Source organism: Aquarana catesbeiana, linkage group LG05 (assembly GCF_042186555.1).
Source record: "Aquarana catesbeiana isolate 2022-GZ linkage group LG05, ASM4218655v1, whole genome shotgun sequence".
NCBI classification, from domain to species: domain Eukaryota; kingdom Metazoa; phylum Chordata; class Amphibia; order Anura; family Ranidae; genus Aquarana; species Aquarana catesbeiana.
Genome location: NC_133328.1, coordinates 284,493,441 through 284,508,949, shown reverse-complemented (window position 1 = coordinate 284,508,949; position 15,509 = coordinate 284,493,441).

Here is a 15,509-nt window from a genome sequence, read left to right as displayed (position 1 = left end):
AAAAAATTAATTTTCTTTCCTGCATTTTACAAAAGTTGTGGTAAATAGAAATTATATTTTCAGAACATTCATTAGGCCCTTTAGAAAATACCCTGGAGTGTTTGCTTTCCAAAATGGGGTAATTTTGTGGGTGTTCCCACTGTCCTGGTGCTCCATGAGATCCAAAAATGAAAAGGTAGTCAGTAAATTAGATGCATAATTTATGCTCCTTGTAAGCCAGAAGGTGCTCCTTGATTTTTTGCCCCCTCTGTATTTGGGCTGTAAAAAAGTCTCACACTTGTGGTATCCCCATATTCAGAAGGCATTGAAGAATGTGTTTTGGGGTGTAATTCTAAGTATGTATAAGCTGTGGGTAAGACATAACTTGTTAAAATGACAACTTTGTGAAAACAAATATAAGATTTCTTCCTTTCCCCAAAAATTATGACAAAAAATACAACTTCAAATAACTCATAATGCCTCTTACTAAATACCTTGAACTGTCTACTTTCCAAAAAGGTGTCATTTGTGGTGTTATTTATGCTGTACTGAAATTTTGGAGCCTAAAGAAATGAGATGCAGAGGCAGTCAGTACATCACTATTGATCAATCTTCCAATATACTGTATTATGCAGTATATACAATAGTTTGTAGACACTATAACCTTCACACAGCCTAAATAACATACACTAATTTGGGTTATTTTTACCAAAGAAATGTAGCAAAATACATTGTGGCCTAAATTTATGAAGAAAGATTATATATTTGCAAAATTGTATAACAGACACTAAGAAAATCGTGTTTTATTTCAGAGAAAATTGAGTTCAAAATGTTTTCATTTATACAGCAAAAAAACCCAGTGCTGATTAAATACCATCAAAAGAAAGTTCTAGCCCTCTCAAAATTAATCATAAAAAGTTCATTTGGGTACAGTGTTGCATGGCTGAGCAATTGTCATTCAAAGTGTGACTAAGCTGAAAACTTAAAAATGGTCTGGGCAGGAAGGGGTGAAAGTGTCTGATATTGAGGTGGCTAAGTTGTATTCACGCTTCTTCCTCCCATGGCAAGTTTTACTCTCTTTATTAGTTTAAATCATTTATATCCTGATATGTAATGGTTACATTTAACTCCGTTTTCACATTTATACTCATATTTACATTGCATTGGTTAATTTAAGTCTACCATTTTCTTCTTTTTTGTGTCTGGTTATAATTTTCTTTTTTCTTTCTTTTTGTGCATATTATGCACTGTATATTTGAAGATTTATTTTGTTTCTGTTTTCAAGTGAGTTTATCAGTGATGATCAAGTCTAATAAAATAGCTCCCAAAGTCCTTAAGAAGTGGCTTTGTCCGAGAAATGCTGTTTGCATCACGACGCCACTGCACACCTACACGACTTGAGCTGACTCTCCAATAGCGCCTCTTTTGTCTATTATGCTATTTGTTTCTCAATAGACACATAATGTGTAAGACTTAACAATCATCCTACAGTAGTAATTTCTTCTGCACAAATCTTTGAGGGGTCTTTACATGTGAATCTCAAATTATACTACATTTATATATTATTTTGAATAGCAAAAAATATATATATAAATATGAGGAAACCTTGTCCAGTAACAATAATATGATGAATGGACTCACAGATCTAAAAATGATCTTAATGATGCACAAATGGTAAAAATGTAAACCCTGTATTCAAGCCATAGGGTGCTATCAAGCCTAACTAAAAAATCCACCTTGCCTCCACAATTTCTTATCTAGGTCACCCTTTTTTGGACCCAACTTCATATCCTGCTCTACCCATAATTTAAGACATTCAGGTCCCCCTTTATGTCTTAAACAGATGTGCCTTGATCTAGGTCTTTCTTTTTTCAAGGTCACACCATTCACATGTTCCCATTGTATAAACTGGTGAGTGATTTTGCCTACATATAATAGAGGATACGAGCAGCTGGCAACATTTATCACTCTATCAGAGCTACAATTATAAAAGGATTTAATTTTCACATTCTTTAAAACATTGTTTTGGCTCTGATGAAGAAGTGAAGAAGGGGTTACCTTCGAAACCTGCGTGTTAACCATAAAGGATTCTGGTGAGGTCCCCCTGCACTCTGGAGGGTGCCAAGTCTAGGACCACTGGGCTATAGGTGAGTAGCTTGATGAGTGTTTTCTATTCACATGTTTGTGGGTATTATTCTTGTTGATCTTTAACCAGTTCCTGACCGGCTCACGCTGATATACAGTGCCCCCCTCGCGCCCGCGACAATCGGATTCGTTACAGAACTGATCAGTCTTCAGTCTGCCTGATCAGTTCTGATGAATGAAATGCTTCCTCTGCCTGTAAGTGTAAACACAGGCAGGGGAAGTGATGTCATCTCCCCTCGCGAAACTCTTTTCGGTTCCAGAGAGAGGAGAGAGGACATCTGACTGTGAGTTGCACCAACACTACACTAACACCAGTACACAAAGGCACACTTTTCACCCCCCCGATCACCACCCAGTTAACCCCTTCACTCCCTGTCACAGTGTCACCAAGTGCAGTTTTTAGATTTTTCACTGATCACAGTACTGGTGTCATTTGTGACACTAATGAGTGTTAGGGCAGTTAGCAGTAAGCCCAGGTAGCTTTAGGGTAGCCCCCTAACCCCCAATAATGGTTTAACCCCTTGATCACCCCCTGTCACCAGTGATCACCATATTAGTGTCACGAGTGACTTTGGTTAGTTAGTTCATATTTTATAGCGTCAAGGAACCCCTTGAATATTACCTAATAAAGGTTTAACCCCCCCGATCACCAGGTGGGTGACATAAGTTAGGTTTTAGCGTCAGTTAGGATCAGCGTCAGCCCCAGGCAGCATCAGATTAGTGCCAGTAGCGCTAACACCCATGCACGCACCATACACCTCCCTTAGTAGTATAGTGTCTGAACAAAACAATATCTTTGATCTGATCAGATCTATATTAGCATCCCCAGTAGTTTAGGGTTCCCAAAAATGCAGTGTTAGCAGGATCTGCCCAGATACTTGCTAGCACCGGTTTTTAGCCCCTCCGCCCAGCCCACCCAAGTTCAGTATCAATCGATCACTGTCACTTACAAAACACAACACACATAACTGCAGCATTCGCAGAGTCAGGCCTGATCCCTGCGAATGCTAACAGTTTTTTGGTAGCGATTGAAGTGGGCTCTGACAATCAGGTGCTCTTTTTGCCTGTGAGTCACACTAGTTGTACCAGTAAATTTATAAAAATGTCCGATCGGAGGTACACTAATGAGGAGGCCTACACGTTTCTGAGCATGAGAGTGAAGAGGAAGTCACCTATCTGTCAGATTCAGGCTCAGAATATGAACCAGTAGACAGCAGCGGCACCCTGACAGATAGCTTTGATGACAGAGCAGTGGTCCTTGCTAAGGTTAGGCGTACCTGACTCCATTCTTCTTCTGTTGTTGAGGTGCAAGAACAGCAGGGCTCTCGTATGGAGCAAAGAGCCAGTACTAGTGCCACCAAGAAGACAAAGACAGGCCTGTCGAGCCCATAGTGCCCTTCTTGCTGCATTTGCCAATCCTAATTGGGAGCCCACCATTTCTGCAGCACCCATACTTCCCCCATTCACTGGCCAACCTGGAATTCAGGTGGAAACAGTTGTTTTTTTGTCACTTGATTTTTATTTGCTGTTTTTTCACAGAATATTATAGATCTATTGTGGACCAAAGCTTTTTGTATGCTGGTCAATTCATCGCCACTAATCTCCAATTGATGCTTTTCAGAGAATGGAAACCTATTACAGTTTCTGATTTTAAGACCTTTCTGGGCCTATCCCTTCTTATGAGCATAAATAAAAAAAGTGAGTTGTGGTCATATTGGTCCACTGACCCAATTCGCCATATCCCTGTGTTCTCTGCTTGCATGACCAGGACACGATATGAGCAGATCTTGCGGTTCATGCATTTTAATGACAATGAACTCTGTCATCCTCAGGGTGACCCTGAATATGATCAGCTCCACAAAATTTGGCCCCTCGTAAGCCACTTCAATTAACAGTTTGCAGCCTTGTTTACTCCTGATCAAGTTGTCTGTGTTGATGAGTCCCTGATTAAGTTTTCTGGCCGCTTGTCTTTTAAACAGTATCTTCTCAGCAAGCATGCCAGAAATGGGGTCAAGATGTATAAGCTCTGTGACAGGGCAACAGGCTATACATATAGTTTTATGGTTTATGAGGGAAAAGATAGTCAGGTGGAGCCCGAGAACTGCCCAGACTACATAGGGAGCACTGACAAGATTGTTTGGGACTTATTCTGAAAGGAGTATACCTGGACAATTATTACACAAGTGTGCCACTTTTTAGTCACTTGTTTGATCGTGGAATTGGCGCATGTGGCACCGTGCGATCTAATCACTGAGGCTTACCCCAGTGGCTTGTAGAGTCCCGACTTAGACTGGGGGAGAGAGCCTACTTGAGAAGTAATAATTTGCTTGCAGTGAAGTGGAGGAATAATCAGAATGTTTTCTTTCTGTCCTCCCATAATGCAGATAGGACAGTCCAAATTCCAATGGTGACTGGTGTTGGGGAGAAACCCCTCTGTGTCCACGAATACAACCTTAATATGGGGGGAGTGGACTTCAATGACCAGTTTATGGCGCCGTACTTAATTGCCCGTAAGGCTAAATGCTGGTACAAAAAAGTGTCTGTATACTTAATCCAATTGGCTCTGCTGAACGCTTACGAGCTGGATCCTTCCTTAAATTCCAGGAAGAGATCATCACAGCCCTTCTCTTGACAGACGGTGCTGTGGACCAACTTGCCAATGCAAATGCAGTGAGCTGGCTGCATGAGAGGCATTTTCCATATGTCCTCTCTGGTACTCCTACCCAACGATCACCCAAAGAAGATGTTGTGTCTGTAGAAAACATGGATATAGGCATGACACCCACTATTATTGTCCCTCCTGTCCTGCCCAACCTGGTCTTTGCATCAGTAAATGTTTCGAACGCTACCACATACTAGTGGAGTATTAGCGTAGGGTACAGCACTGCACAGTCATAGGACACAATTTCACAGGGTCTCCAAAGATGCCATCACTTTTCGAGGGCCCAGGCCTGGAACCATTACAGTTACAGTTACAAATAAAAGTGTAAAAAAAAAGTTAAAAAAATACAAAAAAAAAAATAAAAAAGCCAAAAATAGTTGTCGTTTTATTGTTCTTCTTTCTCTATTCTCTCTCTATTGTTCTCTCTCTATTGTTCTGCTCTGTTTTACTGTATTTTATAACTGCAATGTTTTTATTGTTATGTTTTATCATGTTTTCTTTTCAGGTATGTAATTATTTTATACTTTACTTTTTACTGTGTTTTATTGTTAACCATTGTTTGCTTTTCAGGTACGCCATTCAGCTGCAGCGCTGATTTATTTATCATAAAAGCAACATTGTTTGCGCTCATGATACGTAAATCAGCGACTCCAGCACTTTAGAGGTGATTTAACCACCACAGTTTTTAAAAAACTGTGCATGTATGCCCATCATTAGAAGTGGGTGGATGCAGGGAGGTATTCTAATGGTGGGCATACTCACTGATGAATCTCTTTTTTCATGCAGCCCACAGGCTGCATGAAAAAAAAGAACATTACAATATATGCCCAACAAGGACCAGCAACGTACTGGTGTGTTGCTGGACTTTGAGTGATTACACCAGAGTGATGCCTGCAGGTTTAGGTATCATCTTGGTATCATTCTTTTCAGCCGGCGGTCATCTTTCATGTAAAAGCAATCCTAGTGGCTAATTAGCCGCTAGACCGGTTTTATAAGCAGTGGGAGTGAATGGCCCCCCGCCATCTTCCATGGTTTTCTCGGGCTCTCCTGTCCCACTGGGGAACCTGAGAAAGCAGCCGGTGGTTCCTCCAGCTGACCATAGAGCTGATCGAAGACCAGAATGGCTCCAATCATCTCTATGGCCTAAGAAACCGTAAGCTACGAGCATTTCATGACTTCTGTTTTGCCGGATATAAACAGAGCCATTGGGAAAGCATTTTATCACATTGATCTTGGTGTGGTCAGATGCTTTCAGGGCAGAGGAGAGATCTAGAGTCTAATATACCTAATTTTTTTAAAAAAAGAATACCTGTCACTACCTATTGCTATCATAGGGGATATTTCCATTCCCTGTGATAACAATAAAAATGATTAAAAAAATAAAAATGAAAGGAACAGTGTAAAAATAAAATAAAAAGGCAAAATAAACAATAATAAAAAAAAGCACCCCGTCCCCCCGTGCTGGAGCGCAAAGGCGAACGCAAGCGTCGGTCTCGTGTCATATGTAAACAGCAATTGCACCATGTGAGATATCACCACGAATGTCAGATCAAGGGCAGTAATTCTAGCAGTAGACCTCCTCTGTAAATCCAAAGTGGTAACCTGTAAAGGCTTTTAAGGGCTTTTAAAAATGTATGTAGTCTGTAGCCACTGCACAGTTGTGCGCAATTTTAAAGCATGTCGTGTTTGGTATCTATGTACTCAGCATAAGATCATCTTTTATATTTTACCAAACACTTAGGCAATATAGTGTGTTTTAGTGCATTAGAATAAAAAAAAAATGGTTTTTCTTCCCAAAAATTTGCATTTGAAAAATCGCTATGTGAAAAAAAATTGTAAAAAGTGCTCTGGTCAGGTATAATGATAAGGGAGGTGTGTATGCTGGGGGCAGGATACAAAAGAAAGACTAATGTGTGTTCTATGCTTCATGCATTCTTGCACTACATACACTTTCTTTTATTGTAAAAAACAAAACATTTTTTCTTATGTCAAAGATGACATCTTTGACTCTTTTCTTCATGTTATAATGTCAATCTCGGCAGTCTCACTTGAAGCATCACTGCACTTTTATTACTAAGTCTTTTAAACTTTGTTCATTGCAGCTCTGGGGGATAGAACCATAGCCTTTATGCTATGCTAAACTATTTCACAAAGGGCTTTACTTTGGTGCTTAAAAGCCAATTAAAATTTGCCTCCTGATTTCTCCTGGTGGATAAATCATAATAACTGATGTCAAATGATTCTTTCAGGAAGACTTAGACCAGGACAGGTAAAGAGTCTCTGCCAAAGTTCCCCCTTCCTGCATGATTACTTGCTATTGAAGATGATTGGATGTATCTGCATTTCCAGCAGTATATAGTCATTTGTTTCCTGCTAGTGTTGGATAGCCTGTAAGAGGCAGTATTCATTTTGTTTCCTATAAATGTTTCTTTCCTCTAAAACAAGAGTCTCCAAACTTCCTAAACAAAGGGCCAGTTTACTGTCCTTCAGACTTTAAGGGGGCCAGACTGTGGCCAGTGGGAGTAGAAATCAATGTTAGTAAACAATGCTCCATCATTGGTATCAGTGTAAGGAATAGTGTCCCATCATTGGTATCAGTGGGAGGAAAAGTGCCCCATTGCTGGTATCAGTGGGAGGAATAGTGCTCCATTATTGGTATTAGTGGGATGAATAGTGTCCCATTGTTGGTATCAGGGGAAGAAATAGTGCCCTATCCTTGGTGTCAGTGGGAGAAGTAGTGCCCCATTGTTGGTATCAATAGGAGGAGGAATAGTGCCCTGTCATTGGTGCCAGTGGAAGAAAGAAGAAACGAGTCTCAATGTTGGTGTCAGTGGGAGAAATTGTACCCCAAGGGCCAGATAAAGGCAAGCAAAGGTCCATCTGGCCCCCGGGCCGCAATTTGGAGACCACTGTTCTAAAAAATAGCCATGGTTTTATTAATTGCTTCTTCCAGGTGTTGCTGTCCCTGAAAATGATATAAGTCCTGCTCTTATTCCCTGACTTTAAACAATATAGCATTTATGTTCAAGTCAGCATTAGCATAGGCACATTCTTTGCCTTGGCACTTTTCAAGGTAGGTTTGTTTTTTTTTCTTTTGGATATCTTCTTGTCAAATTTGTTTATTATTTTTGAACATATAATATATAAACAGGCAACAACCAGCAGAGATATTGGTACAAAGAAGGTTTGGAAAGCACAGTTACAAAGATTTAGAAAAAATGCCAGTAGGAATTATTGATACATCAGCAAACTATGCTAGGTGTCTAATAGATAATCAGTTGGATCCTGAGAGAATATGAATCAGAAGGCAAAATAAGGGAGGAAGCTGAGGAGTACAAGTCAGCTTACTAGAAATTAAAAGTCTTGCAGTCCAGACATAAACTGGATAAGCTGATGCAGGTTATTGCATATGGAGCAAACCAAAAGCTGTATAAATATGGAGAATGGTAACAAGTATAAAAGAAAAAGTTTGAAAGGGGGAGAAAGATGAAGACATGCAGAAGTACTAGGGGGAGCGGGATGTTAAAAGGGGGGTTGTGTACTGACATCCCTAGAGGAGGAAAGGAGGAAGAACAAGATAGGAAAAGTAAAAATAGAAGATAACTTCCAGAGAGGTAGTGAGACGCTTGTATAGCTGAGAACACTAGTTTGGCATTATCTTACACCCACTATTTACTGATTTTCCGCTCCTTTCTCTTCTCTGGCTTTATTTCATCCTCTTTCATATTATCTGTCCTACAACAATTTATCTTCCTTTCTAACTTCACTTCAACTGACAGGAGCCTCCCAGTTGAATCATCCATTGACTGCTCTCCCTTTCACAGTGCACTTCTTTGTTTCTTAGCTGACCCACAAGTCAATCAGGACCCACCACAATCCCTGCTCTCACTTAACATATTTGTCACTTATCTTGGTTGGAGGCTGAGTTGATGAGAGGGCTTCCCTTGTGACTCTGGTCCAAGCACCCTTGAATGTGGTGACAGAGGTACAAGGCACAAAGAAGCACGGGTGTCCATAGCTTGGTAGAAGGTGATTGCCATGGTTAGAGACATAGTCAAGGTGAGCTAGAGTCATACACAGTAAGGCAGCAGCATGGTCAGAAAGCAGGCTGATGTCAGTACCAGGAAACTGGAAAGCAGGTAGAGCAAGGTCCTGTAGCAGGCCAAGGCCAGTACCAGTGAAACAGGCAGAGTATATTCAGAGGCAAGCTTAGGTCAGTTTCCAGAATCCATGGAGCAATGGAGCAAGATCACAAAACAAGCTGGATCAGAAATCAAGAACACAGGAACAAGGATCATGGGGAAGCTGAAGAACATCTAGCAATTATTTAAAGGATCTCCTTTAAACAGGCAGCTTAGTGCCGATGTGAGTGAATGTGTGCCTTCATGTCAATGCACGCTGCATACTAGCCTCAGCTCCCCTGTGTGCTAGTACATGTGCACAAGCATTAGCTGCAGGGGAAGTAGCATTAGCTGTATTCATTTCCTGACAATATTGCTGCAATACAAACAAGTATTATGGGAAAGATCTGTGAGTGTGCATGCACACTGCAAAACTCCTTTGCAAATAAGTTAGGCAATATCAACTTTTCAGCTGTGTTCATGTGATCCACAAAATCATTTGAGTACAACGTGGCACATTTCTATTAATTCAGGAAAACATAAATAAACAACAATTTAAAATAAAGTAAACAGTAAATATAACCTTCAATAATTTTAATGAGTTCAAACAAAACTTTTAGAATTGTATATCATTGTATCTTTTTATAAAGAAAAAAATAATGGACTAATGGCTCATATTATTACATTATAATGTAGGAGCAGCTCAATTTTAAATTATATGCAAAATTTGTCTTTGGAGGTTTTTCTGTAAATCCTTCTTGTTGTCCATATTGCACACACAGAATTATTTAATAAGTAGTTTAAAAACCAGAAGAAAGGGAAACATACTAAAGCTGTTAGCACCAATTAAACTACCTTCAGCATTTTGGGTTCTAGCCAGTTCAATTTATTAGGCTCAATAACAACATCTATCTTTTAAATGAGTCTAAAGTAAAATTAACAAGTAAGATTATCATTGTCTGAAGAATCCCGTGTGGAGGTCCAGATTTTTGATCATCTGTTCTTGGCTTTCTTACAAGTGGACAAGCCATATTACAAACAACAAGAAATAATAGCTGCTAAGAGACATGATAATCACTAACAAAATATATAGTAAGACACATTGTGAAATGTATAACCTCAAACTTTGCTCAACATTTGTAAAAGATAATTTTGTTTTATCAGCATTTGCCGAATAGATCAAATGCATACAATTATATAATATTGATAACCTAAAACCCATTTATTTTAGAACTTAGTTAATTAAAATTACCCAGTTTGTTTCTCATACTCAATGAACTCAACTAAAAACCAGCAGTAACTTATGGAAATATACACGATAACTCTGATCATTTTATTAAGAAAGCTAAATTTTAGCTTTGTATATTGATCTGCAAGGGCAGAGAGCTGTATTTGACATTCTGATTCGTTTAATTATTGTTCATCGGTAGCTGTGTGTATTTTAAAAGTAATTTAGTGACGTGAGTTTTTTATATATAATTTTTTACCACTTTTTCTACATGTAAGAAACCACTTTAAAGAAAGTCATATGTTTTCTATATGATTTTTTATATCATTATTAAAGCAGTACTAAAGTTTAAATTAAATTTCTAGGAGGTGGAATTTTCTGATAAAATACACCTTTTTTCCCCTGCAAGAAAAAAACTCCTTCCCCTTTTTCCTATTACTTTTTTCCCTGTGTACATACTTAGCACATAATATAAACAAAAAAGTCAGTGCTACTACCCATACATCCCATAGAAAGCAGAGATCCCAGGTGCTCGATCCACAGTCGCTGGCTGAGTAGGTAAATGATGAAAAGATGATCCGCACTCTAGTGATTGCTCTTAACCTCCCTGGCGGTATGATTATTTCGTATTTTAGGTGCTGAAAGCGGTACCATTATTTTGCATGGAAATTTGGCGTTTTATATTGTAGGTCTGTAAATCTTAACAATAACACACTTAAATCTGTCCAAACCAGAGTCTAGTAGATATCCCGGGTATGATAAAGTTTGAAACACAAAAACATAAATTGTAATATAATAAATAAAAATAAATAATTAAAAAAAAAAAAAAATAGTAATAAAATACATTTCCCCACAATTCACTATCGCTCAATTCTGCAAGTGTTCTAATTTACTATCGCTGTTTTCTAGCTGGTCTAAAGCCACTTTTGACGTAAAGGGACACTTTTTGGTTGCTATGGACAATCTCCAGTTTCCAGGCAGAAAGAACAGTGTATATCATGTAAAACTGCATGCAGGGCATGGGACAAAGCACTGGGGACAAAAGGGATGTGAAATCATTTCATACAGTACTGTAATCTGTAAGATTACAGTACTGTATGTGTTATGATTTTTACTTTTTTTTGAATTTGCCACCAGGCTCCGCCCCCGTGCGTCGCGCCGCTCGCAGGGAACGGAGCCTGGCACGGAGAGGCTTCGGAGGAGGACGGAGCCCTCGGACACTGCGGGTGACATCGCAGGATCCCGGGGACAAGGTAAGTAACGCCGCCCCAAGATCCTGCAATGCGATCCCGAGTGTGGCTCGGGGTTACCGCTAATGGTACTGAATTTTAACCCCGAGCCACACTCGGGAAAACCGCCAGGGAGGCTACTGCCCCGTACACACGGTCGCACTTTGTTCGGACATTCCGACAAAAAAATCCTAGGATTTTTTCCGACGGATGTTGGCTCAAACTTGTTTTGTGTACACACGGTCGCACAAAGTTGTCGGAATTTCCGATCGCCAACAATGTGGTGACGTCAAGCACATACGACGAGACTAGAAAAGGCCAGTTCAGAACCAAGCGCGGCACCCTTTGGGCTCCTTTTGCTAATCTCGTGTTAGTAAAAGTTTGGTGAGAGACGATTCGCGCTTTTTCAGACTCGTGGCTTTCAGATCGTTTTCTGCGGTTCAGTTTGTGCTTGTGGGTTTGTATCTGCTCTTCAGTGCGTGCAAGCAAGTTCCGCGTGACTTTAATTAGTCATTGTGTTCTTGTTCGTTCGTTACTGTTTTTCAGGTCGCTCTTCACAGGCCTTGCTGTTCTTCAGTGCGTTCTGTTACTTCGTTCTGAGCAGCCGACCGTTTTCTAGCCATGTTGCGTATACGTACTCTTCGTAGAGTTCGTGCTGTGTGGGGGCTTGGTGTTGGGGTCCTGACCTTGACACAAGTCCAGTCCATGAACAGGGTGGGGAGGAGTTCATGGACCAAGAATTGGTTGCTTCAGCGTGACCAGTTCTCACATATGCCTTTGCTCCGTGAGATCCGTGAGAATAATCCTGACGATTTCAGGAACTTTCTCAGGATGACGGACCCCGTATTTCACCGTTTGTTGGCTTCGGTGACCCCTTATATTAGCAGGCAGGATACCTGCATGAGGCAAGCCATCACTCCGGAGCAGAGGTTGGTCGCTACCCTGCAGTATTTGGCGACAGGGAGAAGTCTGCAGGACTTGAAGTTCTCGACAGGCATCTCCCCCCAGGCTCTGGGTATCATCATCCCAGAGACCTGTTCTGCCATCATACAGGTCCTGCAAAAGGAGTATATGAAGGTAAGATTTGTATCCTTTAATCTCACATTTTATTGTATTTAATGTTTGCTAATATATTGTATTTCTTTCCTCATTCCCTAATTACCATGATTGTAATATGTTGTGAATGTCCCCTTTGTCCTCATGCATGCTGGATTTTTATGTAATTAATTTTTTAGGTCCTTCATACAGATTGTCCTTCACTAACCTCTCCAGCATGTTCTCTCCTGGCCCTATATTCACCTCATGTAGTCACTTAACAATGTATTTTATCAGCTCCATAGTAGTGCTTTACCCCAAACACCCCCTAAAATGTTTGTAAATGTTATTTGAGCTTTAAATTCAGGCAGAGTGGCAGAGGCTTTTTTTGTGTGGTGTCCCCGAATCATTTTTAGTAACCCCCCCCCCCCCCAACTGCTAAGTCAGCTGATCTCAATTCTCTATCCTCAATCATCTATCTGCTGACTTTGCCAAACCCATACACACTATACCCATCTCTTTTGTGCTCTGATTTATGGATGAATTCCCCAAAGCATGTAGTGCAAGGGCCTGCCTGTATACTTTCCAATGGTACTGTTTGAATTTTTAAGATACTATTATTATCTTGAGTCAGGTAATAGCAGAATGTTCAAATGTGCTCAAATGTGTACAATGTGTATTTATATCTTTGTATTCGGACACTTCTTACCTGTCCAGTGGTCTGCCAATAGTGTAACTGAGGGGCTGTTCCAAGTAATACCCTGTATTTAGGCATTCATCTCTCAATGAAGTGATGAGGGTTACCTGTCCAAGATATCCACACCCCCCATAATGTTCGAAATGGCCCATGAGAGGGGGGGGGAATATGATAGATGTACCTTATACTTTGGTGTTGTTAAATTCCCCTTAATCAATGCTATCTGGAGGTTGCCCCAGAATGCTTGTGCCTAATCTGCTTGCCATGTTTCTGTGCAAAAATATTAATTTATTTTTGTTTTCCTCAACAGTTTCCTTCCACGCCACAGGAATGGCAGACTGTGGCCTCCCACTTTGCCCAGCGGTGGGACTTTCCTAACTGCGGAGGGGCAATTGATGGGAAACATGTCCACATCATCCCACCACCCAACTCGGGGTCGTACTATTTCAACTATAAGGGGTTCAATAGTATTGTGATGTTGGCGGTGGTGTCGGCTAATTACGACTTCTTGTATGTGGACGTGGGGAAGAATGGCCGGATGTCCGATGGTGGAGTCATCGCCCAGACGGAGTTCTACAGGCATCTCCAGAATGGCAGCTTGGACTTGCCAGCTCCAGAGGACAATGTGGAAGGACTCCCATTCGTGTTCTTTGCTGATGAAGCGTTTGCACTGGGGGACCACCTGATGCGGCCATTCCCGATGAGGACCCTCACCCCGGAACAGAGGGTTTTTAATTACCGGCTGGCCAGAGCCCGAAGAGTGGTGGAGAACACATTTGGAATCCTGGCCAGCCGATTCCGCCTATTTCTGACACCTATCCATATGGCGGAGTATAAACTGAACCATATTATACTGGCGTGCTGTATTCTCCATAACTTTTTAAGGAAACATTCGGCCAACTATGCTGGCTCAGTTGGGTCTGAGGCCGGAGTGATACCTGAAACACTGACGGCGCTTGAAAGCGGCCATCCTGGCTTGCCCTCCCTGAGTGCCCGTGATGTCCGGTTACGATACCTGGAGTTCTTTGCGGGTAGGGGGGCCATCAATATGCCTTCAAATTTGTGAAGCCTTTTTCCAATTAAAAAAAAAAAAGAAATTCTTTGTGGACATTTACTGCTTGTGTTTGTTTTAGCTGACCCTGACAGCAATGTGTGTAGTCCTGAAAATGGTGTGATTGTGTAACCTTATACAAAGCACTGTTGGCTGTTATTTACTAAATGCGTATACACTTTTTATACTACAAGTGCTCTTGAAACTGCAATGAAAATGCTCTTGTAGTGCAAAGAGGATTTGCCCTTAGGAAATAACCACCATTTTTTACGAAAACAGCAATTACATCACAACAAAATGTTGTCGCGTTGAGACAATAATCCACACATTCCTGATTAACAAACTTTTTAATACCTGCACAATCACATGTGCATTTAGAAACGGTTTTTAAAACAAACCAACATGTTTGTTGTATAACAATTTTTGGGGTGGCATTATCAAAAATAGAAATGTCCATTTACGATAAAACAGGCCTGTGTAAAGCCAACAAGAAAGACAAAAAACTTGAACTTACAAAGTTCACATATGGTAAAACCTGAAGGCAATATCAGACATGAGTATTTAGGAACTGTGTTTGATATTGCGTTCAGATGGGGTCAAATCACCCTTTGAAAAGCCAAATTTGGAAGATGCACACCAATTTACGAATGTCAACATGTGCGACCTGCCATCACGGGGGATCAAGGGACGTGTTTTGGGGGAGCAAGCCCTTCCTCACCGCTACTTTATTATTGAGGAAGGGGTTGCACCCCCAATACGCGTCTATTGATCTCCAGTGATGGCAGATAGCACATGTTGGCACACTGTGTGCATCTTACAAATTTGGCTTTTCGAAACATTTCAAAAATATATTAAACATTTTACCAAACCAAAGTGATTTTGTGGGGTATTAAATTCGCCCCAAAACATCAGTGATGTTATTATTTTTTTTAATCACATCATTGATTTTTGACTTGAGGTTCTCCAATTCTAAATTACACCCCATGATCTCCCCAATCAGCATCTGGGCACTTTCTGATGTGAACAGATCTCGATCCCTAACAACACGATCACCTAAAAAGAGAGAAAACAAACAAAAACGGGTATCAAAAATCTGCCAGCATCCATCTCTTACCTGAGTCTGTGGTCGCAGACACTCACCTGTTGTGGTGCCTATTTCAACCACATCTTCTTCCTCCTCCTGCTCCACTTGGGTTGGGGGTATTTCACCTTCTTGCACAGGTGGGGGGTCTCTGGTCTCCTCGGATGAGGGGTGTCCTCCGAGTCTTTTCTCCCCTATGTAAAACAAAAAGGGTATAATTAGCACACAGTGATTTGATGGCAGAACTATAAATAGGAAACATTGCTTGGAAGTGGGGTACA